Consider the following 26317-nt stretch of genomic DNA (forward strand, 5'->3'; position numbering starts at 1 on the left):
TTGTTGGTTGACTGGGGTGTGAGCCCTGGTCAAGCTGCAACCACAATCCTTGTCGGGGTGAGAGACAAGTCAACCCTAAATTAACCTGTGCTCAACCCTCTGGTAGCCTGGCACAGAGCAGTCAGGCTTAGTTAAGAAGCATTGCGTAAAGTAGTTGTGCAACACTTCTATCAGTAATAAAGTGAAAACACCACACAAAAAGGATCCCACACCACATTTTTTATAAATAAAACCAGACCAAAATGAAAAAAAACACTTATGAGTAGAACTGGAGATAAGCAATTCTAAATATTTCAGGGAAAATAGCACCCAAGAGCACAAAGCTTCAACTGTGGGTATCTGGTTGCGTAGGACTTGGACCACCTCAAGTTCAGGCCAACCGGGGTGCATGAGCCTTCTAAAGGCACTCACTTAGCCCAGCTGCACAAAGCACCTTAAACCTGGTTTGTAGAGCGTTGCAAGGGTCCACGGCGAAGATAAGTTGTGCAGCCAAAGCAATGCTTTGATTGCAAGATGCTGAGATGCAAGGATCCCATCAAAGAGGGCTTGTGATACGAAGTCCAACGCTGAGGATTTTTTGCACAGTCTGGCCCAGGCGTCAGTTCCTAGGAGCTGCAATGCGGAGTCTGGTGACATTGTTGAAGCTGCCATCGAGGGATGCGAGGGCCTGCGCTGAGGGTGCATGGCGCAGTGGTGGTTCTGATGAGATGGTGGGCTGCAATGGAGGTCTTTGCAACAGAGGAGAGCCAAGCCAGTGGCGGCAATGTCTCAGTTCTGCTCTGAGCTGCACCACACAGCAGTAGAGATCCATTTGTTCCGCTGGGTCCACAAATGCTGACAGAGAATCGTAACTCCATTTCCAAGGGTCCAGACTTCTGTGTCACCACTTGGCAGGGTAGACTCCCAGATAGCTGAGTTCAGGTGCTGGAGTTGCGGTTTTTGGAGCCTTCTGCCTTGAGGCTCAAGTCAGGAGGCCAGCCATCTAGCCTTTGGAGCCACTCTGGGTCCTAGACTCAACAGATGGAGGTCCCGTCCTTCTCACCCAGGCAAGAGGGCAGCAGTCCTTCAGAGCAGCTGTCCAGCAGAGTGGCATTCCCTTCAGCAGCTCAGCAGTTCATCTTCCTGGTACAGTATCTACAGGTCCTGAAGTGTACTGAAGAGTTAGTGGCTGAGGTCCAATATTTATACCCAGTTCTGCCTTTGAAGTGGGAGAAGCTTCTAGAGGAAAGACTTAAGTGCACAGGTGCCCTGCCTTCTTTGCCCCCGCCCCAGACTAACTACAGGGAGTATGCAGTCCTTTGTATGGATACAGGACATAGCCTGTTCAAGTGTAAGAGTGGGGATGGGTCCAGCTCCACAATCGCATCCTGCCTGTGAAGGCCCATCTAGGGACACCTAAGCTCCCTATCCTGTGCCTCCATTTAGGAGTAATACACAGACCCCAACTGCCAACTACACTATAGGAAAGTGCCCTCTTTCTTGGCATGGTTTCCCCCATTTTCTGCATGTTATCAGTGTGCTTGACTGTGTTCATTGGGATCCTGCTAACCAGGACCCCAGTGATTATGCGCTCTCCTCTACATCTGGTTGCTAGTAACCTTTTCTTCCCACAATTGGCATACTGCCCCCCCCATATAAGTTCCTAGTATATGGTACCTAGGTACCAAGAGCATTGGGGTTCCAGGGGATTCCTATGGGCTGCAGCAGTTATTCTGCCACCCATAGGGAGCCCATGCAAAGGGTTCTGCAGGCCTGCCATTGCAGTATGCGTGAACCGGATGCACGCGCCCGGTTTCACTATAGGTCACTGCACCAGGTCACTAAATCACCCCTATGGTAGGCCCTCTCAGCCCAGAGGGCAGGGAGCAGGTACCTGTGTGTGAGGGCACCCCTGCACTAGCAGAGGTGCCCCCACAAACTCCAGCACCGTGTTACTGGACTTTGAGTGCGGGGACCCCATTTTATATGTGTACTGGACATAGGTCACTACCTATGTCCATCTACATAATTGTAACTCCGAATCTGGGCATGTTTGGTATCAAACCTGTTGGAATCATACCCCAATACTGTTGCAAGTATTGAAAGTATGAGTCCATGCACTCCGGGGGCTCCTTAGAGAACCCCCAGCATTGTTACCACCAGTCTTACAGGGTTTTCCGGCAGCCCAGCTGCTGCCACCCCTCAGACAGGTTTCTGCCCTCCTGCCGCGTGATCTGATCAAGCCCAGGAAGGCAGAACAAAAGGATTTCCTTTGGGAGAGGGAGGTAACACCCTCTCCCTTTGGAAATAGGTGTGACTGGCTTGGGAGGGGTAGCCTCCCTAAGCCACTGGTTTGCTTTGAAGGGCAAATTTGGTGCCCTCCGTGCATAAACCAGTCCACACCAGTTCAGGGGCACCCAGTCCCTGTTCTCACGCGAAACTGGACAATGGAAAGGGAAGTGACCAGTCCCCTGTCCATCACAACTCCAGGGGTGGTGCCCAGAGCTCCTCCAGAGGGTCCCTGGGTTCTGCCATCTTGATTCCAAGGTTGGCAGGGAACTCTGGGAGCATCTGAGTGGCCATGCCAGGCAGGTGATGTCCGAGGCACCCTCTGATAAGTGGTTAGGCGACCAAGCCCTCTCGTTGGGCTGTATAGGGTCTTCCTCTGGGGTGGGGCCTCAAATTTGGCTTGCAAGATTCCAGCAGCACTCCTCTGCAACCTCTGCTTCAACTTCTGCCCTCCGGAACCACGACTGAACCCACCAGGAACCTACAAGTTGCAGATCAACAAGGAAGAGTCTTCTGCAACATTGTATCCAGAATTCCTGCCAGCTTTGCAACATTTCCCTGGCTGTGCATCCTCCGAAAACTGCTACTCTTCTGCCTGCACAAGAAGAAGGAATCTCCCTTGGGGTGAAGACATCACTTCCCTGCATCCGCAGGTACCTGATTGCAATGACGACCGGCTGCATGGATCTCCCCTCATCCTGAGTGGTGTGGATCCTGCATCACGGTGGTGGTCCGGAGAGTTCCCCTTGGTCCTCCCTACCAGCTGTCGCACTTTGGTGCAAGACAGCACCCCTGTGCACTGCGTCCTTTGCAGCTACCAAGGCCTGTTTGCTTCACCTCCAAGGGGAACTTCAGGCAACATGTAGCTCCAGCCCCCAGCACTCCCTCCTGCAACTCATGGGCCTCTGCGTAGTCCTTCGGTGACGTGGGAACTTCTTTGGTGCTATGTGGGCTGCTTTCGCGACTTGTGTCCCTGCCAAGTGGGACAGATATGGGTGCTGCCTCTGCTCCTGTGGGCCTTCTGCGTCGCAGAGAGTCCCCTGTTTCTCCCCCTGCTGGGTATAGTCCTCCTGGACCTTGCTGGTTCCTGGCAGTGCCTCTTTTCCTGGAACCACGATTTTGCCTTTGCCAAGGCTTGTTAGTGGAAATCCTTCATCCACACCCATCTGAAAACCAGCTTCCAGCGTGGGACACCTTTTACATGCATCAGGAACTCTTCTCCAGGTGCAGTGCTGACTTGTCTTTCTTTTTCATGGACCAACTCCAAAAGGTACCTCTGGGTGGGTAGTATCTCCTACTCCCCCTTGGACTCCACAGACACTTCTGGACTTGGTCCCCTCTCTCCACAGGTCTCCATCTTCGGCAATCCACTGCTGATTTCTTGTAGGCTGTTCTGGGTGTCTTTGTTTTCTTCTTTTCATCCTTTGGGGTGGTTCTGGGGAAATCAAGGGTTTTACCCCTGCATTCCTGGTCACTGGGGGTACTGTATTACTTACCTGTGTGGTTTCTTAGTACTCCCAGCTCCCCTTTACACAATTTACTTAACTAGGGGGGGGGGGGGGGGGGGGAACCTGTGTTCGCATTCCACTTTCTTAGTATGTGGTTTGGGTTCCCCCTAGGGCCACCGTTGCTTATTGCTATTTTACAATTGTTTTCCAACCTTTTTATGCCTCTTACTGTTTTTATATATATATTTTTATATATATATAATCAAAACAAATCCCTTTCAGGGTTAGTGACGCATAAATTATGCAAAAAAGAATAGAGAACTCTGGGTAGTTCCCAAGTTTAGGTGGAGAGCAGCTCTAGTAAGGAGCACTCTGCAACACCAGCGACACTAGATTTTCTCACCTCAAATGTCTGTTTATCTAGCAAAGTTTTTAAGCATAGGATTAGCACAGTGCTATCCACGCCGAGTTAGATAGTGACAAAGTCTTTTGCCGTTTGTACAGCAAAATCTTTAAGCATAGGTTCGACACAGTGTCAACCTTGCCGAGCTGTAAAATGACAAAAGCCATTTACCACTCCAGGAACAGTATTACAGCTTTGGACTGGTAAAATACCGTCCAAGCTAACCTGGAATGAGTAAAAGCAACCCTGGACACGTGTTTCGCTCTCATTAGAGCTCATCAGAGAGGTTTAGCTTTGTCCAGACACATGGGAGCATCCAGTATAAGTCAAAACAAATCCCTTTCAGGGTGAGAGTGATGCATAAATTATGCAAAAAAGAATAGAGAACTCTGGGTAGTTCCCAAGTTCAGGTGGAGAGCAGCTCTAGTAAGGAGCACTCTGCAACACTAGCAACACTCTAGATTTGCTCCCTTCAAATGTCTGTTTATCTAGCAAAGTTTTCAAGCATAGGATTAGCATATTGGAGGGTTTCCTCTAGTCTTTTCTAGTCTTTTCTGATATTGTGTTCCTAAAATAAGATACCTTTATTTTTGTACAACCAAATGTTTTCTTTCTTGTGTGTAAGTACTGTGTGACTGTAGTGATATTACATGAGCTTTGCTTGTCTCCTAGATACGCCTTGGCTGCTCTCCATAACTACCTCTAGAGAGCCTGGCTTCTAGACACCACACACCAGGCCAGCTTCCTGCATACACCCAGTAATTTGTCCTAGAGACAGGCTGCAGGCACATAATAATTAAGGCAGGAAAATGCCAACGTTATAAAAGTGGCATTTTCAAAACTGTAATATAAAATCCAACTTCACCATAAGTTAGGATTTTCCATTACAATTCCAAAAACATCCAACAGGAATGAGTTGCCTGTTCCCACTTGGAAGTTACAGCTTATTACATGTTATGAGGTAACAACTGTGTTATCATTTGGGAGAGGTAGACCTTGCAGTAGGGAAAAACAAATTTAAGAGGTTTTCATTACCAGGGCATGTAAAACTAAAAATTACGTGCTCCACCTTTTTAAATACAGTTGTCCCTGACCTCTGGGTATCAAGGCCCATCCTTGGACTTACATATGTATTTAAAAGGAAGGTTTGGGCCTGGCAAAACAGACCTGAGACATGGTTCAAGTGCTACTTTAGAGGTTCACACAACCAGTGTGCCAGGCCTACTAGTAGCATTTAGTTTACAGGCCCTGGGCACAGGTGGTGCACTTTGCTAGGGACCTCAAGTCAATTAAATATGCTAATTGGATGTGTAGGAAGCTGGCTCTGTATATACTATATCAAAATGAGATATATTTTGCACAGGGTCCAGGGATTCCCGCAATTATAGCAAATACTAATGCTCTATTTGTGGTATTGCGGTCAAGCAGTTAGGCTTATCAGAGGGTAGTGTTAAGTATTTGTTGTACACACGCAAGCAATAAGTAAAAACACACACTCAATGACTTAACTCCAGACGAGTAGGTTTTTATATAGAAAAATATTATTTGGGGTGGCTGGGTGCAGTGTGCAAACAGGATGTCGGGTTCTCAATAGAACTCTATGGAGGGACCTGGGGGGTCCTTTAGACGCTGCAGGCAGGTCACAGGGTGCTTCTCGGGCAAGCCACTGACTGGGCAAGGGTGAGGGCCGCCTGCTAGTTGTTGCTGCACTGGTGGTCAGTTTCTCTCGGGCCTGGGGGCTGTGGGTACAGTGCTTCTCCAGGTGAATGATATCTTTGTCCCGGGCAGTAGCGGTCAGGGCAGTCCTAGGGATTCCCTCTGCAGGCATCGTCGTGGGGGTTTGGAGATGTCAGCCCAGGGTGGACACATAGTCAGAATCGCCTGGGGATCCTCTTTGGCTAGTTGGTTTCTCGGGACACATGCCGGGGACGTCGGGTGTAGAGTAGTTGGGGACTCACGCCTTTGGAGTGAGGTGGGAGTCCTTTAAAGATGGTTTCTTGGTCTTCTTGTTGGTCCGGTCCGCTGTCCATTGGAGTTTCTTGGTCCTCGGTGATGAAGGCAGTCCCCTGGAGGCTTTTCAGGAGTCGCTGGTCTTGCAGAACACGTTGCTTATTCTTTTGCAGCTTTTTAAAGCAGGAGACGGGCTGGTAGGGCTGGGAACAAGTCAGTTGTTTCTTTCTCTTCTTTGTGGGCTTTTGGGCGCAGCAGTCCTTCTTTCTTGAGGTCGTCAGGAAATCTGAAGAACTGGCTTCAGGGTCACCCCTAAATACTAAATTTAGGGGTGTGTTTAGGGTCAGGGGGTAGTAGCCAATGGATACTGTTCCTGAGGGTGGCTACACCCTCCTTGTGCCCACTCCCTCTGGGGAGGGGGCCACATCCCTATCCCTATTGGTCCTAATCCTCCAAAGCAAGATGGAGGATTCCTCATGTAGGGGGTCACTTCAGCTCTGGACACCTTAGGGGTGGTCCTGGCTGAGGGGATGACTCCTCCTTGTTTCTTTCATTATCCTTCTGGACTTGCCACCAAAAGTGGCAACTTGTCCGGTGGGGGGCGGGCAGCTCCACTGGCTGGAGTGCTTTGGGGCACTGTAGCACCAGGCTTGAGCCTTTGAGGCTCACTGCCAGGTGTTACAGCTCCTGCAGGAGGAGGTGTGAAGCACCTCCACCCAGGACAGGCTTTGTTTCTGACCACAGAGTGCACAAAGCCACTCACCCTATGTGGTCAGAAACTCGTCTAGAAGTAGCAGGCTGGCATAGACGTTACATAGCCTTACACTAGCAGTAGGGTTAACTTACAGGTGGCATCTCTAAGATGCCCTCTGTGTGCATTTTTCAATAAATCCCACTCTGGCTTCAGTGTGGGTTTATTGTGCTGAGAAGTTTGATAACAAACCTCCCAGTATTCAGTGTAGCCATTATGGTGCTGTGGGGTTCGTAATGACACTCCCAGACCATATACTCAGTATGGCTACCCTGCACTTACAATGTCTAAGGAATTGACTTAGACACTGTAGGGGCATAGTGCTAATACAGCTATGCCCTCATCTGTGGTATAGTGCACCCTGCCTTAGGGCTATAAGGCCTGCTAGAGAGGTAACTTACCTATGCCACAGGCCGGGGCTGGTGGACATGGCTCTCTGAGGGGAGTGTCATGTCGACTTTGTCTTTTCTCCCCACTAGCACACCCAAGCTGCAAGGCAGTGTGCATGTACTGAGCTACGGGTCCCATTTGGTGGCATGATACATACTGCAGCCGTTAGGGACCTTCCCTAGCCACAGGGCCCTTGGTACAAGGGCTACCTTTTCACAAGGGACTTAACTGTGTTCCAGGGCTGTGCAAATTATGGAACCAAAGGTACAGTTTTAGGGAAAGAACACAGACGCTGGGGCCTGGTTAGCAGGGTCCCAGCACACTTCCAATCAAAGCTGGCATCAACACTAAGCAAAAGGTGGGGGGTGACCATGCCAACAGTGGCATTTTCCTACAGGATGTAACACAGTGTTACCATGTTTTGAGCAGAGAGCACAAGCACATTAGCACTGGTTAGCAATGGTAAAGTGTACATATTCCTAAAGCAAGCAGAAATGATTCGGCCAAACTGGAGGTCTGAAGGCTAAAGGTTAGGAGGAAACCATGCCAAGGATGACAGGTCAAACAGGTACACAAAGCCCTTAGCTGCTTATTTACAGAATAGGGAACTCCACCCTACCTTTTAAATCTCAGATCCTAAAGCTTTTATGGAAGGGGTAAAAAGAGTTATCCTGTGGGAGCCTAACCCCAGTAATTTCCTAAACCCAAGTAGCCTGCCTAGCACAGTGTTTACCTTGGGCAATTCGGCTCCAGGATTTCTCATTGATCTAGCAGGAGGAAACACCCCTATCTTTCAGTCTATCAATTATTCCGCTGAGTAGAATCTGAAATTAGAAACCGAGACCACTCAAAATCATGAGTTCTAGGTCAGAATTGACTTTAAAAGATTCTATGCACCATATTAATTGAACGATACAGGAAAAAATGCATTGCTTGCCATAAAGGCTCAGATACAGTATACATAACTACAGTCTCATCATAAAAATCCTTAGTTCAGCAATTTAATGTCTCCAAATACTAGGTATGAAACTCATAAAGAGTACTGACATCATCCTAAGTGAGTAAAAGGAAGTCTCAAAATAACCAGACTGATTCTAAGGAGGAAAAGAAGATGCTGCCCCCAGTCCTTCAACTCCAGGAGCTTTTATGCACAATCTGAGTATAGCAGCTAGCAAAACCACAATTTCAGCATCTTATGATCATGGTTAGATTACATTGACAAATCAAAATCATCTTATTAATGAACCCATCTGAGGACAAACCCATTTCTTAAGGTAAGAGAAATCTTCTGCTTGCTTCCTCAGTCACTGCACTCCGGAGATGGACATCATAATATGAAACATTTCTCAAACAATAGCTCATATCCCAGTGAATATACCAGTGAGCTGGTTTAAAGAATTAGATGCGCTCCTCAGGGAGCTCCTATGGGACGGGAGCTGACAGCGAACATCTCTTAATCTCAGCTGCCCCACTGATGGAGGTGGATTGGGAGTACGGATTTTGAATTATATTACCTGTCGAGCCAGCTTCAGTGGGTAGCCAGATGGCCCGTGGGCGGGAATCGGTTATACTTGACCACAGACCGGGGCCATGTCAGAGTAGATCTGTTTCTAGAGCGGATGCTCAGCCCCCAGATCACCCTAACGGCACGAAATGCCATGCTGACAGTGGCCCTGTCCTGCTGGAGATGGTGCCTGAGATGTACGGGTGTGACTGTTGCCTACTCCCCTGAAATACAACTGACGGGGATACCCTTGGGGACATCGACTCACAATTTCTTGAGGAGCCAAATGAGGACCTGGATCTGGGCAGGGGTGACGACACTGGGGGATTGTTTCCGGGAAGGGGTCCTATGGCCATTCATGGATTTGGTTGAGGAGAGTGGAGTCCCAGGGGGGCAATTTCTCTTGTACCAGACACTGACGCATGTTATAAGGGGACTCTGGCTCACAGTGAACGCAGAACCAGAGGTGCATAAAATACTCCAACTCTTATTGACAATGGGAGAGGGTGCCGATTCGGTGACCAGGCTCTATAGAGCCCATAGCAAGATGACCCTGAAGTCTTTGCAGGCATTAAGAGTGAAATGGAAAGGGACACTGGGCAAGGAAATAATGGGCACAGAGTGGCAGAAAGTGCTGGCAAACCCTGTAGGGAATCACATAACACACGTCTCCGCTACATCCAATATAATTATATACACAGCACATATCTCACTCCACATAGACTCAGGGTAATATATGGTGGCGAACACAGGGAATTCCCCAGGTGCAATACTTTAGATTCAGATTTTGACCACATGACATGGGGGTGCCCCGGGATACAACGGTACTGGCAGGGGGCATTGGGAGCTTTGTGGAGGGTCCTAGACGAGCGGCTGGAGCTGGATCCTTCCCTCTGCCTACTGAGGCTATACTCCAGACCCACCTCTAGAAAGGTTGGCAGCAGCTTCTTGGACCTAGCCCTGGTGCTGCTCAGGTGTCAGATTGCCATGGCCTGGAAATCACCTACGGGCCCGGACCTGGTGGACTGGAGACAAGATGTATCAGTCTGGGCACAGGCTGAGCTGCTTACGCTGTGGAGAGAGGAGGCTCGGGGAGTGCATGCAAGTCCTATTGCTCCCTCGTGGGCCGGGGTGCTGGAGGCATGGGAGACACAGAGACGGGGGTAGGTGGGGACCTGGAAGCCGAGGAGGTTGTGCCTCGCTAGAAGTGGGCTCCATCCCTAAATTGATGGAATATAGGGGAAGTGATGTAACCCATGTCATTAAGCAGAGATCACTCGGTGTGCATTACTGGAGGTAGATGGACAGGGGCCACAGCTTTGACATCACGACATCTATACTGCCTCAACCAGTAAACCCTAGACAACATCTATAGCCAGTCGGGGGGAACTGTACTCCCCTACTGGGGAGAAAGAGGGGTCTCTGTAAGGATACTGATCTCCCAACTCAGATATCCCGGCTAGTCTTGAATACCTCATTTACACCACAGCATGGAACAGCCTCTCCAGCGCATTGTTGAATGTTGCCTTTTGTTGTGTTAATGGTGTGAATGGTAATATTAAGGATGATAGCGCATGACTACTAACTAAAGTGGGGTAGTTGTTGCAAGACTATGCGAATGAAGATTTATATACTGAATATACTGGATGCCATCAGTAAACCCAGAGGGGTCGCGATAGAACTGTAATAACATTGATCGGGACCAGCTGAAATGTCGGAACTTTCGCATTTACCAGCAGTTTCATGGAGATACTACTCCAATCCAAGAGTTGTACATAATTTGCAAAATACCAATAAACAAAGTTTGAAAAAAAACCTCATAGAATTATGTACTTCTGAACACCTGCATCAGAATTTCCAGCAGAAAACCTTCAGTATGATTTATCATGTACACCTTAAAAGTTTAATTCACAATACATGTTTCTAATACATTGTCCTTTTGTGTCCTAGCATTCTGTGCTCCATGGAAACTGTGGAAAAACCTGCAGTGGGCCACTGATTGGTAGGGGCGATGAGCAGGACATCGGAAACTGCATCCATATTAAATGAATGGTATCTCACATGAAAATGTGGCATAAGTACACAACATTAATAATCACACTTCTAAGCAAAGTAATAAAATCATTTTAAGTGCAGCATCATTAGTTCGTCAGTTACAACCAGATATGTCATGAAAATCATTAATTTGCACAAATATGTTGCACCTGAAATTGCACATTAAAAACAAAAACTTGTACCACCTCACTAGGAACACCACTGCCCCCTTCATGGGACCTGAAATTTAAACTCACTCAGCTTATAAGAGCCCCATTTGAGACACTACACACTTGTCCACTATAGTTCCTCTCCTGGAAAGTGGAGTCCCCATTGTGATCACTTACCTCCATAGTATATGTAAACTTTAAACTCTAAGAATTGAGGGGTCATTTATCCAAGTGCATAAAGACTGGCTTATCCTCATAACACACTGTTGTTTTCTGTCAAATTCTATCTCACCTAATCAAACCATTGATTAACTCTTTTTTTCCAACAATGGTCAGTTAAAGAACCAGCTTTACACACTTTCGTCGTTAAAAGAGCCCTTATGTAGTACATTGTTCTTTCCAAATCTATTTGGTTTACCAAAACGCTCTTTGCCCCTGTTCACCAACCTCAGTTTTGGAAAACCAGTTTCGAAGACCAGCCTTTTCATGTAGATTGTCGAATACATTCAGATATGTTAAGCCAGCACTCTTTGCCTAGGACAGAGACTGCTTGCAGGAAGGAAGCCACACCGGCTTTCCTAAGCAACACATCGCTCTCAGCCATCTGTAAAGTTACAACATGATCTGCTTTTCGCACATTCAGTAAGAATTACAGTGGGAAAATTCATGCCCGAAGGGTAGCCCAAATTGCACATAGTGTAACTTCTAATTTTGTTCTGAACATCTTTCATTACCTCTTTAGGGAAATGGGTACTATTTTTCAGTCTGTTCTGAGCATGAGATATACAACCGCACATGCAGCAAACGAGAAACATTGCTTACCTGTAAAATCTGGTTTCCTGCTTGTGGAGCTCTAGGTTCATGTGCTCTCCCATATTCCTGGATGTAAGCTTTCAATAGGACTTTTGACTTTACAGCTTTGCATCTCTACGTTCACTTGTTCTCACCAGCAGTATATAACAATCTATGACAGTATATGTTCTGGTGCATTGTGAGCTTCTAGGGAGGTGGTATGGGTCACCTTGAAACAGAAACCTCTTCTTCAAGGACAAACAACTTGCAACTTCCACACCAACAGTCCAAGGCAAGAGTGTGCTCAGCATGTTATCTACACCACTACAAGCTATTGTTAGAGGTAAGTAGTATTTTCCATACATAGGTTTCTTTCCAAACCAAGTTTTTAGGAAAGATTTTGAATATTTTTCCACTGCAAGAAAGCTCAAATATCTACCTAGGAAATCACTGTTACATTGTGCGATGGGTTGGGAGGGATTTCCTACTGAGATTTATGCAACATTTTTATCAGTTAGATGAATTACGATAAATACGTTTTAGGGCCCATGCTGCCTGAACAGTTTTTAATCAACTCAAAATTGCCACCATATATTTCAATGAAAACAATTAACATATTTGCAAAGTTAACATACTTTGTATGACCTGCTTCGTTCCGGTTGCCTTCTGAGATTTTCTTTAATACTTTGCAGTCTGACTCGATTGTTCATGCTTCAGCCATGGGAAATCAAAACTGGGTGTTCACTTGTTATAGGCCTTTTTAACTCTTGAGCAATAGACTGCAAGGGAAAGATTGAGAGAGCTCACAGGAAGACTAGGAGAGAGCAAGGGGAAGCAGATAAATGTGTCGGCCATACCTTTGCTTTATCCGTTCTGCTGAAACCGTCCGTTTTAAGATACCACCCGTTACCGAAGGGGAGACAACTATTTGAATGCTCTCTGCCAGATAATTCTCCTTAGTTTTGATTGATTGATCGATTAATTGAACTCTCGTTGGTAAAACGCCACCATTGAGAAATAAATTCACACCGGCCGGAGCTGCATTCCCATTGGGATGTCACTGTAGGAAAATAGGGTATTCAAAAGTGTTGGAAGCTTACAATGTAAATTGGATGAGGTCTGAGGTAGTCTGAAGTGTCAGAATCAAAAATGGCACCCCGCTACCTGGAGTGTTTTATAGGAGTTGCAAAAACACAGTATATTTTGAAAATACGCACCAGGCACCCTAGACAGTTTGAAAATGAATGTATGACTGCCAGGTCATTCAGCTGTCAAACTTTCATATTCAGTCGGTGATTTACTGCTGTTTGTAGTGTTTTTGTCAGGACTTTAAGAAGCAAAAAATGTGAGCTAACGTGGCTGTACTATGATACAAAGTGTCTTTCGGATTTATTTTTCATATTTTTCACGTAGGTTTTCTTCTATTTTTCCCTTTAACTATTTGTTATTTGTATTCATTAGGCTGCTCCAGCTACAACAGTTACGTCACCCAGTACAACCCCAGCAAAATCGGTTACTACATCGCCACCTATTGACCTTTTTGCAACGTCGTGCACAACAGGTGCAGCAAGGTGAGTTCTTGCATAGCATGAACTCCTTGAATTAGAACTAAAAACGTTAGTTTATTAGGGACTGTTATGGTGCTTTCTGTTTAAATTATGCAGTACTTATGTTTTAGCCCATGCGAACAGATAGGTGTACCTGTGTGCTGTTAATGGCTTATTGTGTGTTGTACAAAATACACAACGGGGGCTTTGGTTAGCTGTATGCTCATGATTGGGCGACTTTCTTGTCTTTCCTACTTAACCAGTTCCTCATTTAATGAGTTTACTCCCTATTCTTGTTTGTCCCACCCAAGTAGCGTTTCAGTCTCAGTGTGTTCTAATTTGAAGGCACGTATCTTTCCACTGCTGATGTTACACTTTGCATTGCATATGAGTTTTCTCTCTCCCTCTCTGTCTATTCTTGTCTCTCCTCCCCAGCCTATTTTATTGAAATCCATCTCCTCCATTCCCCCGACATACTATCAGCACCAGCATGCCCCCCAGGCCAGGGCATGCTCTGAGGGCCGGCTGCTGCTGTATCGACAAGCGGCTATTTTAAATCATTAACCATTCCAAGGTTGTTTCCCCTACATAGGCACGCATGCCAGGAGGGCATCTTTGAGGCTTTCTATACTTTAAGAATATTTAGATGCTAGCACGTCTGTTTCTAGGTCAACATACCAATTGGCTGAGGTAGGCCTTGCAAACTATGGCTGCATCTACTGGTCAATGAATTTGGCCCTGTTGATACTTTTTTTTAACCGACAATGAGTTTAGTAAGCTCCCATAAATGCTGCTTCATTTCTCCAGAATGCTTGCTCTGCTGTCTTTGATCAGTACATTAAGTTGTTCCTTTGCATTATGCTTTGTAGTGCAGTATTATCTTCATTTTTGCTTCAGTCTCACTTAGCGTACCTTAGCATACTACATTGTAATTTTTGCTATTAATCCTCCTCAATAATTCTTATAATTGTTTAAATATATATATTGCTAAAGTGGTCAGGTACAGTGCTACACAGAAGACTGATATAGTTGGCCATATTCTAAATAACCCTTTCTATCCCCCTGGTAGCCCTACAGTGCCTGCTTGAACAGTAAGCATGTTCATTTGTCTGCACTTAAAGGGATTGGGGTGAAAGGGGCAAGATCTTAACTGGTACTCCTGCCTATACAAACAGAACCAATTTTATTCACGTGGACACCAGCAGGAACCAAAAGATCCTTACCACCAAGCTGAATTCCCTAGGATTGCTTCTTGTCCTTGGGGCTCTACTCTCTGATGACCACACTAAAATTGACCAATATGCTGACATGACACAACTATACTTGAAACATTTCACCAGTATAGACATAAAGAGGTTGATTATGACTTTGGCGGACGGAAAAGCCTGTGCACCGAAGTTCCGACGGGTAGGTTTCTGCCAGTGCAGCTGCCTCCCCGTCTGCCCCATTATGAGTTTTCCGCTGGGTCAGCGGGCAGAAACAGTGTTTTGGCTGCTGGCCCAGCAGGAAATGGCCTACAGCATTGTCGCTAGCTCCTAATAGAGCCGGTAGCAATGCTGTAGTGCGTAGGGTGCAGCAGCACCTGTTGCAAAGTTCACTGTCTTCAAGGAAAACAGTAAACTTTACGATGGGACTGGCCAGCGGGGCCCCTGCGCCACCCATGCTAAGTGTATGGGCAGTGCAGGGTCCCCCTGTACCCTGTCTCCACTAGCAGTTTCATGGTGGTGCTACAGCCATGAAACCACTGGCGGAAAGCTGCCCTGCTGGGTTAGGACCACTAGCACTTCCAGTCTCTCCTGTAGCAGTAAAGGGGAGGTGCTGTCAGCCAAACTGGGGCGCTACCGCTCCGGTCATAATGTGACGGTTGGACCGCTACATTGGCGACGGCCTGACCCCGTTGTGACAGGTCGTAATGAGGGGCCACAATGTCATGCCTTCACCTCATTCAGCTTCCTGAAGCTTAACACCACCAAAATGGAATTCCTGTTATTTGCTAAGAACAGCAAGCAACAAGTATTTCAAACCTGGCTTAATGACCTTAACCTTAAAGGCTTCAAACCCCAATTTTCACTAATTAAGAAGGCACTTTTATTCGCCAAGGACACAAACTTTGATTATAGGGAACATATTGATAAGAAAACAGAGTACTGTATCCATCTATTGCTACTAAATTAAGTGAAACCATTCGTCCTAGAAAGCAACTTCAGGACTGCTGTCCAAGCCCTCATTCTCTTGCATTTGTGTGGTGACAGTGCCATGCACCATGCGCCTTGGCCTCCCAGACTCCATATTGGAAAAAACACAGATCAGCAGGTTTTCTGCATCTATACACCCAGGTTCTGGAACAACATCCATGTATCCATCAGGACCACCAATCCCTGCTCCAACCTAGAAAAGAGCTGAAAATTCACGTCTTTAAAGAACATTACATTATGATGCAGTAACTGTCCACTTCTGTATCCAGGACCCAATTACCTCTTTAATCCTCTGTTGACTGTATTTTTGCCTTTGGCCCTCTACAGCACTAAGTTGCCTTTTGGTCATATTACATACAAACATAAATACATACATATTCAGGAACTCTACATTTGGAAGGGTGTATCTGACAACAGCTCAACAGTACAGAATACAAAACCTTTCTAAGAGAAAAAACGAATGTATTGTGTCAGGTTTGTGCATGCACAGATACCTTACTAGTGTATTCTATGGACACTTCAATTTTGCTCACATAACTCTTTTTCGGTGCCAATGTTTACACATATTTTGCTACCACACTGCACACTTGTTTTTTAAGGTATCGTTCTCTGGCGATGAATATGGGTACCCTTGAAGGAAACTGACTAAGCTAGTTGATAAAATTGGAACACATGACATTTTTAGATATAGTTTGAATTCTGACAAGGGTGGGAAACTGATGGCACAGATTTGTGAGCAACACAGTCAAGGAGACTCCGTTCATTGCCTGGAAGGCGGGGCTTTATTCATATCAAGTCTTTTAGTATGCAGTATTCAAATTAAATGCCTTTTTAGGTTTTGGAGTGAGCATAAATATTGGTTCCTTAGCTGGCTATGCTATCGGACTCAATCTGCATTTCACGGATGAGGGCCAACAAGACCGCAAGGGCAGGGGTTGCTTGTGTTTCCATAGAAAGAGGGATTGTCGCATAGTAGGAATGGTTGAGTTGTGTCCTACTGGACCTAGACCAATTTCATAATGTTTGGTCCCTCTCTGTAGTGACACAATGAACAAGAAATTGAATGAAAAGGTCTACAGACTAAATACAAGTGACTGAGATTAATTCAGAAATTTATGAAGCAATTAATTGATATTGTGCTTTATCCTTTCTACTTCTCCATTGACACTAGATCTGGTGAGGGTAAATGTCTACAGATTGTTGTGGAATTCTCATGACTTGAAGGGTGAATCGTTGACAGTTTTAAATACCTTGTGGAAACACGTGTGCTCAACAGCTTTTCCAGTGTGTAGAGAACAACCGCTGATGCTGTTGAGTGAATTAGCTTAACCTCTAGATCCTGCGAGAATTAATTCATCGTGATCAAGAGACTGATTCCATTCGAGGTGTGTCAAAAGTCAGTTCTATAACCTTTTCCCATGGTTCTATGCTGTGTTCATCTGTGATGATGGTGCTAATTGGTTACAATATTTAGTTACCTGAGAAATGAGACATGAGAAAATGTTATCCAGCTGGGCATGTACCCCGAGAACCAGACCTTTTTTAGATGTGACTTCTCTCAGGCAATATTCACAACTTGTAGGCAGTCAGGCTGAGCAGGTGTCAAAAATACTGTCAGTCCTGAGTCCTTATACACATGGTGTCATCGTTTACTAGCCCCACATAATGCTTGTTCCTCCTTGTTACTTTGCTCAGTTGCTACTGCTGGTCTGTGGTAGTTGTACAGATAATCACCTAATTCTCAGCTTTCGACTGCTACTCAGCTATGACCCTGGTGCTGGTGCTTACCTTTTCAATTGATGGAGAACAATAGGGAAGAGATTCCTGGAGTAGTCAGTTATTGCCAAATGAGGGTGTCTATTTACAAGCAGCTGAAAATAACACTCCCACAAATTTACTCTGACTTTTTTTTATCAGTCTGCCAGTAGCCCTTATCATTGCATGTCAATGTTTTATTAATATCTGTAAACTTTCCTTTCTCAATATCCTGGAGGTTTGTAGACTGATGTAAAACAGAAGCTGTTTTGTCACTTGCTGAAAAATGCATAGTGTGATGTCTTACTTTTACTTGGTATATTTTAGTTCTTGTCCACCCTGTCCTGTATTTCAAATGTTGTGTAAAGGCTAGGACTGTCATTTCTGGGGTTTTGCAACATGTCTGCCTTCAATGTCAGGAACCTTAGCATGGATAGCCATGGAATTGTCTTTAGGTGAGACTCTAAGCTCACTCTTCACATTAAAATCTTCAAGAGTAGTTCAGACTTATTGAGAGATTACCCTAGTCGTCCTGGAGTGCCTCAGTGCCAACCAGACATGTGGGCTGTGTTTTCTTGGATGACCAGTTATGGCTATGCTGCCATCCTGGAGATGGAGACTTTTTAATGTTCACTTAATCTTCCTCCCATGGTAGTAATAAACATGCTCTAAATAGAGGAAGAGAAAGAATGGGTCATAGAGATCAGAATTAAAATGTGAAATATAATTTTATCAGCACACCACTTGAAAAATAAGTGCTACCATCTGTGGCTATGCACACTTTTTAACATCACACATTCTAGCAACAATTTCCTGTTTGTAAACCACAGAGAAAAACAGATTACTCTTCCATTTAAATGAGGTTGGACCATTACTTCTTACTCCAGAAGAGCACAAACCATATACTAAAAACAGGGAATGCGAGAATCTGACCCCCTCCCAGGTAAGTGGAGTGTGTAGAGGAGTGCTGGGGGTATGAGGAAAGCACAAAGGTAAGTACCACAACACCCCCCAGTGACCCTTAAGGTAGGAGTAAATTACTAGAATTTCCCCAAAACACCCACTCCGAAGAAAAGAAGAGAATTGCAAAACCCAGAGGGGAACTCCTGAAGACGAAGGCCTGTGGAAAGAGGGGACCAAGTCCAGAAGACACAGCCGAGTTCAGTGGGGGCAGGAGTTCCTACCCACCAGGCTGAGGAAGCAGAAGTTGGTCGACGGTGAGGAAGAAAAGTCAGCACTGCAGCCCTGGAGTTGAGTCGACTTCCTGGAGGATGCAAGTGATGTCCCACGCCAGAAGGAAGTTTGCAGTTGGGTGTGCATGTCCGGATTCCAACAACAAGCCTTTGTACAGGCAAAATGTGCGGTTGGCGGAAAGTGGTGCTGCTGGGGTCCAGCAAGGCCCAGGATGACTCAACCCAGGAGGTGGACCCAGAGGGGGCCCTCAGAAGTACCACAGGACGGGACACACAAGTTGCAAATGGAGCCCACGCAGTGCTACAAAAAGGGATCCCACGCCGCAGGAGAGCCAATCACTGAGCTGTGAATCACAGGAAGGAGCGCTGGGGGCTGGGCTACACGGTTCCTGAAGACCCCTTGGAGGAAGTACCAACAAGCCTTGCCAGCTGCAAAAGATGCAGTGCACAGGGGTACTGTCCTGTGTGGGAAGGCAAGGGCTAACAGTAGGACAGGTGGTAGAGAGAACTGAAGGGAGCACTTCTGACCACCACCCGTGATGTAGAATCCACGCAGTTCAGCAGGAGAGGGGATCCGTGCAGCCGGTCGTCATTGCTGTTGGCCCCTGCAGATGCGAGGGGTGGGTGTCTTAGTCATTCCAAGGGAGATTCCTTCTTTCCTGTGCAGACTGAAGGCGGGCAGTCCTTTGAGGATGGACGACTGGGGAAATGTTGCAGAAGCTGGAAGGAGCAGTGTAAACAATGTTGCAAGCAAAGTCTTCGTCTTTGTTGCATATTGTCAGGTCCTGAAGAGTTCAAATGCAGTTTCATTGGTCAGGAGTTGAAGTGGAGGTTGCAGAGGAGTCCTGCTGGAATCTTGCAAGCCAAATCTGAGGAACCACCCAAAAGAGAGACCCTAAATAGGGAGATTGGTCACCCAACTGGGTGGCCACCTATCAGGAGGGGGCTCTGACATCACCTGTCTGACCTGGCCACTCAGATGCTCCCAGAGTTCCCCGCCAATCTAGGATTCAAGATGGTAAAACCAGCAGATATAGATAAATTGGAAAAAGAAATAGATAGTGTTTCTCAAAAAGATCTGATTAAAAAGAACTATGAGATCTTAGACAGAATAGTGGAGGATTACCAAATCTGTTTACGTGAGAAGAAATTACGTAAAGTTACGCGATTACCTGGACTATAAATTAGGCAGGGTTTATACCTTTGCCTGTAAATATAATGTGAAGGTGCCAGACACAGGTGAGGATCTAAGTGATACTGATCTGTCCAATGGGAGTTCTGTAACTGCATTGAATAGTATGACATCAAATGAAACTGGTTAATCTAAATCAACTCTTCAGGGCACATCTAATTTTTTAGTGGAAATGAAAAGGTTATGGTAGGAACAAAACTGATCTGAAAAAAACAAAGACCAAAAGGGGTGGGAAGCGATGGAAACAAAGGACTAGAAAAACAGGGATCAGAACACAGTCCAAAAAAAAATAGTTTCCACAAAACCCCATGAAGAAGTCATAAATGGGTGTGAGTTGGTTATTGTAAACCTGTCTGACTGCCCTCTTAAAGTAGAATCTGATGTACTTAGTAAAGGTCTGGGGTTCTGTCCCACCCAAATGAATGGTCGGGTTAATGTCTTTGTAGATCTGTTCAAATTTACACGTCCGCTTAAATTGAAAGATTATTTTTATTCCTCACAAGGAATGATTACTCCTATGACAGTGCCAGATAAGATGTTTACTGAGGATTCACAGGCATCTACACATCTTGTCTCAAATCTATATGATTTACAACTTATGATGTCTTTGCAGGATAAGGAAATGGACATTGAGGACCTAAGGGCACATCTAGGTATTAAGGAAAATTTGGACGTGAACAGTGGATTGAAATCATGCTCTAAATACATACCTGCTAGAACCCATCATAACATTGATCTCTTTACCAGTTAGGTCACAAAAGATTTATATAAATGTTTTGACAAAAGGGCAGATAAGTGGCATAAAAGTGGTAATCTAACTGTATTGGAAAGAAAGGCCCTTGCGTCTCTAAGATCTGATCACACAATAGTGATCCGCGAAGCGGATAAAGGAGCAAATGTGGTCATAATGAAAAAAGGTGACTACATTGGGGAAATTGAAAGACAACTGGCTTATAACAGGAGTTCTCTTTTTGATCACAACGATCTTGGAGATCTAAGAAGATGTGTCACGGCTGACTCCAAGGGTATGAGGAAATACATAAAATAACAAGCCAGTCAGAAATGGATTAGCCCTGAAGAAGTCCTATGTTGAAGGACGAAACGTGTTGGCTGTTGTCACCACAATTTTATGTTATTGAGAAAAAGAGGAAGAAAATAAAGAGAAGATTTATCACACTTTTACTTCAAAGGAATTGGACTCTTCAATATAAAATTTGTTTATTTGAAAAAGTGGTGCACCACCATTATGTTTTTTGAATGTTTTTTCCTTTTTTCATAAAAAAGGTTACACCTTAGCAGCAGGTATTTGGTTGAGGTGCATACAGAGAACAATATAATATCTTGCTCAGGACCTAACTGGGGATATGTAGGGATAGGTGCGCATTTTATGAGTCTGCTGCGTTTGTTGGTTTCAGAGACTAAATTTTAAAAAAAAATCCTGGTGTCTAGTGGCTTCTGCCCCTGGGGAGGCAGAAAAGGCCTAATAAAAAAAGAAAATTGCCCCCTGGGAAGCAACCCTTGCCAAAGGGGCCACGCCCCTTATGCCAATGTGATTAAAAAAAACAAGCATTTGCAATGCATTGGGTCTCGCATCCGCTCGAGTTAGAGCTATTAGCGTTTTAAACTCCTCACCCGACTTTTCTTGCCACATAAATTGAAAATTGAAAGTTTAACACTTTCACATAAGGGAGCCGATTCACAGCGCCATGGCCTCCATGAGCATCAGCGTGAAGAGATACACAAAAGGAAAAGAAGTCCACTTGCAGCTAAACTTATCAGCAAAAGAGCAATTAGGCACGTAACAGGGGCGATGGCCAAGGCGGTAACAAAACCTCCCCAAGGACAGACAAAGGTAAACCATTTACCAATGTAATCAAAGGATTTTTGAAGGGCAAGCCCACAAACGAGTAATAGTTATGGGCGTGAGGTGGGCGTTGTTAAAAGCCCAGATAAACACCAACACGCTGCAATGCTCGACCTAAAAAAATCCTTTGTGTCTAGTAGCTTTTGCTCCCCACCCCCCAACCCCGGGGGCACATCGGCCTAATCAGTAAAGGCCGATCTGCCTCCTCCCCCAAAACAAACCAAAAAAAATAAATAGTGATCCCGGATGTCTAGTGGTTTCTGCCCACTGGGGGCAGATCGGCCTAATCCTAATAGTCCGATCTGCCCCGGGGGGCAGAAAAAGCCTAATAATTATTAGCCCCCCTGTGGAGCAGCCCTTGCCCAAGGGGCCACTCCCCTTATTCACATATAGGAAAAAAAATAAAAAATCCCCGTTGCCTAGTGGGCGATGCGATCGGGCTGCAGAAATGCTTACAGAGACAGGAAAGTAAAGTCCTTTCCTTTCATCCCTCTGCCTGGCCCCCCCTCCTGAGCGGAAGATAAATACTAAGGACAATATGGGTCCCAGGCACCATAGGGGTTAAGAAACAAAACATTTCTGGGAACAAGTCCTTAAGCATACTCTAGTGTGCATACCTGTGATTCAAACCGGGACAGGGAAGGTGGCGGAAGGAGGGATGGGGTGTCGGTGGAGGGATTTATTGAAAGATTCACACAATTTCTCAAATAAAAATAAAAAAAACAACAAGCAAGGGTTGGAGCAAGATGTATTCACAGATGGGCTTCTAATGATATCAGGAAGAAGAGTAGTCACAAATATTGCACTCTTACTTCAGTTTAAAAATCTCCCCAGCCATTGTCCTGGTGCGACCCCTCCATCTATGCTGAACAGCGAGGAAGACTAGGATCTCAGAGCAGTAGTGAAAAAGGTATTTAATATCAGATCCATTTTGTATTCCATAGTCTCACACCTCTCAAGACAAAATGATCTTTGAATGCAGAATGCACCCTTCTAAAATAAATGCCCTTAGCATGTCCACCATATTGAGGTCAAGTGGACAGAGTGCACTTTGGTAACTGTCTAATGGAATCTCATTCATTACTCTTGTGAATTATTGTTGAGCAGACCACATGACAATCTGCATGATCTCCTTCACACACTACAGAGAATCAGAGAAGTCTCTCTAAGCTGCCCAGGCAAGAAGTAAAGAAAGCAATCATCCATTCAGCAACCTATGAATGACCCCCTGGATGAAAAAGGTGCCACACACAGCTCTGCTAGTTTGTCAAGCATGTCTTATTCAAAAGCCTGAACTAATCAGAAGCTTATCAATGTCAGGGCTGTGTTGATATTTATGGGATTCTAGGCTAGTCAGAGGTTACTGTACTGCATCCTGTGTGAGGTTAATATTGTAATTTTCTGCTGGTGTCCAAGGGCCTCAATAATTGTGTAATTCAAAACGGAAAGCAATGCTACTCTGCTTGAGTATTTGAAGCTTTATTGAGGAACTTTTAATTATGCTGTATCTGATTTCCAAACCAATTTCCATCTCCTAGGGTTTACCCTAGAAGATAATTGGTTCGTAAATCAGATACAGCTTAATAAATAACATAAGAAGAGCCAGTTAGTGATGTTACTTTTAAAATTAACAGGTTTATAATTTAGAGGAAATCAAAAGTGGACAATTAAAATTTAGATACATAAATGAGGTGTGCAAGGAGAGGTTATGCGATGTCTCCAAGAAACCAACGAATTAATTTGATGGTTTGAAAAGCACGACAAACTTCAACAAGTGACTTCGTGATGCTGGAATACAAAACAAAAAATAGCAATATTTCATGGGATCATGATCAAGAGGTGAGGTGGTCTCCTAAGCAATGTAACTTAAGTCAAAAGTTTTTAATACCTTTCTAAAGAAAAGATGATTGCCGTTTTTCCTAATCTGCAAATGCAGATTGTTCATTATTCAGGACTGGAAAGACCAGTCACCACAGCAATCACTTTTCATTTGAGCAGAATGGAAAAAAAACATCAGTGGCTAGCCAGCTCAGAGGCCTTATTCCAATATAAAGACCCCTGAGGAGCCAATGGAAATCTCTGTGTGCTTTGAGGAATTAGTCACATTGCATCATCCATCTTTCAAAGGCTTCTGTCTAAGGCTACTATTTTATGAGTGCATTCGACCTGTCCTAGTACCGATTATTGTCAATAAAACCAACTGGCCTAAATTACTTAATAATAATTTGTAATAGGACAACAACTAAATCACTGTAACCTTATTGACAAGGAGCCATCAGGAAATCTTATGCTAGTACCTTGGGGGCCTAAAATATGACCTAAAAACTCTTATAGCACTGTATTCCATTTTAGGTATCCCTTGCAGACAATTCTAAAAGACGTTTTGCCTACAATGCATAGAATGGGCCTTGGATCAGCTCTTTTCTCACTATTGGATAGCTTTCTTGTCTATTGTAGTTTCTTGCTCTTAATTCTGTGGCTTTCCTCCCTGTTTTGGCGTTTGTCCAGCCCCTGGAGCATAGGTGTTTTACCAAATTTGAAAGTACTCAACTCGTTTATGTGGTTTCCAATTCCATAAACACATGCAGATTTGCTCCTGTAGGAATATATATATATATATATATATATATATATATATATATGTAAATATGTATATATATGTGTATAAATATATATATATATATATATATGTGTGTGTATGAATGAACACTGGATATTTAAATGGAAATGCTTTTCATTGTTGACAATATATAAAAGGTTATAAGGACTCATTACTTATTCACTAATGAATTTCCACATTCTAGAAAAGGGTTATGTGTATATTTTACTCATTGCATTTACACCAAGATGTCTCTCTTAGAGTTCCTGGAAATCTCCTGGGACTCTTGATGAATTTCTAAAATGTTATGAATCATATATATAGAAGTAACCATGAAGGGACATATTTTGGACTTTTGAAACATGGCTATATGTTAATCTAGATAACTGGGTGCTTCCTTGATAAGTGATGCATTGCATGTCTCACATTTTTCACCTAATAGTTCAACCATATGCCTCCATTTTGGCCTCAGCCACGCAAAGCCTAGATGTATGCTCGTTCCTTAAAATTAAATATAAAAACAGAATTTGTTCTCCCATTTGGGCAGACCCCAAAAAAATGTAGTCCTGTCTGTCAGGCATGTGTTCATCTTCTGTGCAAAATGATTCTGCTATTATTTAGCCTTTTGAATTGTGTGACCAACAAGGCACAATCATCATCTCACCAAGTTGCTTAATCAACAAGATCAAATTCTTCATCCACTCCAGTCTCTTTTGTTTTCTCACATTGATCATAGGAATGTACTGCCTCCGTCATCTATCCCTAAAAGCCTTGTACGGGCAATATCTTCATGCATTCATTAAAATCAAGACTTTGTGCCTCATTAAGAGTGTGGTGGTCTATAGACCGCCACACTCACTGTGGTGCTCTTGACTGCCACATTACAACCGAGCTTGGATCCTGGTGGTGGCGGAAATCCTTATCCACCAGGGCAGTCTAGGGATTATGACCTTGTTCTGTGCCAGCGATTTCATGGCTGTAGCACTGCCATGCAAAGGCTGGCGGAGAACAGGTGCAAGGGGCCACGGGGGGGGAATCCTGCACTGCCCTTGCACTTGACATGGGCAGTGCAGGCTCCCCCCTGGTCAGCACAATTGCAGTGCTTTGCAGACAGTGAACATTGTGAGGGTGCCTTGGCACCCTGCAGGCGACAGTATTACTGACGGCTCGATTAGTGTAACCTAAACTTAGGTTTCCGCCCACTGACCTAGCAGGAAACTCATAATAGCTCTGGCAGGGAGGTCACGTCATAGATGGCGGCCACCCTTCCGGGAGTTTGATAACTAGCTTTTTCTTGAAATACTCCTAGACTCTGTAATGCTTTGCCTCTGCAACTAAGACTACCCTATCTCAAATTTTAAAGCAAGTGTAAACATTCATACTGCAATTTCTTCCCACCACCTGATATGGGGTCCTGCCAGCGCATATCTTCTTAATGCATTGTAATCTCCAGACCAGTATTGCTTGTCGAAAGATAGTATAGCTGAAAAACGAAGATCTGAGGAATGGAAGTATAAACATTTGGTAACTTTTGCAAATTTTCTTAAATGTACCGTATGTACTCTAGCCTAGTGCTATATCTGCTTAAAATATATAGTGGTGATACGCTATTACTTAGTGAAAACCAAAGGAGTCTTAATGCCAGATTGTATGGGAGTTGGACCAAAAGACAGAGGACCGGATTTAGATTTAGGCAGAGGGATTACTCCGTCACAACAGGGACAGCTATCCCGTACTCTGACAACTAAATCCTATTGTTTCCTATGGAATTTAATTTCGGCAAACAGAGCATCTGTGACTGTTGTGACAGAGTAATCCCTCCACCAAAATCTAAATCAGGCCCAGAATGAGGTGTTGGCACAGTTGTGGGTTGTGTACTTTAGTGAGTCTTTAAATCATCAATTGTTGGAGTATGCTGCTGTAAGTGCGAGAGTAAGAGGTGTAGTGAGTGCTATTCTGGTGAAGTGAATATAGCGTTGGTATGACTGGGTGGATGATGTGAGTGATTGCTTGGTCATTATTGGGATGCATGGGTGTGAGGGGTGACATGTCTGTTTTATTACTATAATTAGTGGCTTTATTGGCGGTGTTAGAAGTGGTTTAAATGGTGAGTGACATATTAAGCAGACTTGGGTAAAACATGAGGTGTGTAATGAGCGATCAGAAAATTTAAGAGGTTGTAAGTAGATGATTGAAAAAGTATGATTGAGTGGGTGCTGTGTGTTGAGAAAATAGATGGCACCGCATGTGGCATTAATTCAG

The 26317-nt window shown here is 44.6% G+C and overlaps 1 long non-coding RNA gene across 1 annotated transcript in view; it reads left to right on the forward strand.

The window, feature by feature from the left end:
• Positions 1 to 26317, forward strand: part of LOC138283417 (uncharacterized) — a 116163-nt gene that overhangs the window by 81095 nt on the left and 8751 nt on the right. Inside the window, exon 3 of the long non-coding RNA XR_011201246.1 lies at positions 13172 to 13281. This is a non-coding gene — a long non-coding RNA (uncharacterized lncRNA). The remainder of the gene's footprint in view (positions 1 to 13171; positions 13282 to 26317) is intronic.

The sequence above is a fragment of the Pleurodeles waltl genome, chromosome 3_1, assembly GCF_031143425.1.
Source record: "Pleurodeles waltl isolate 20211129_DDA chromosome 3_1, aPleWal1.hap1.20221129, whole genome shotgun sequence".
NCBI lineage: Eukaryota > Metazoa > Chordata > Amphibia > Caudata > Salamandridae > Pleurodeles > Pleurodeles waltl.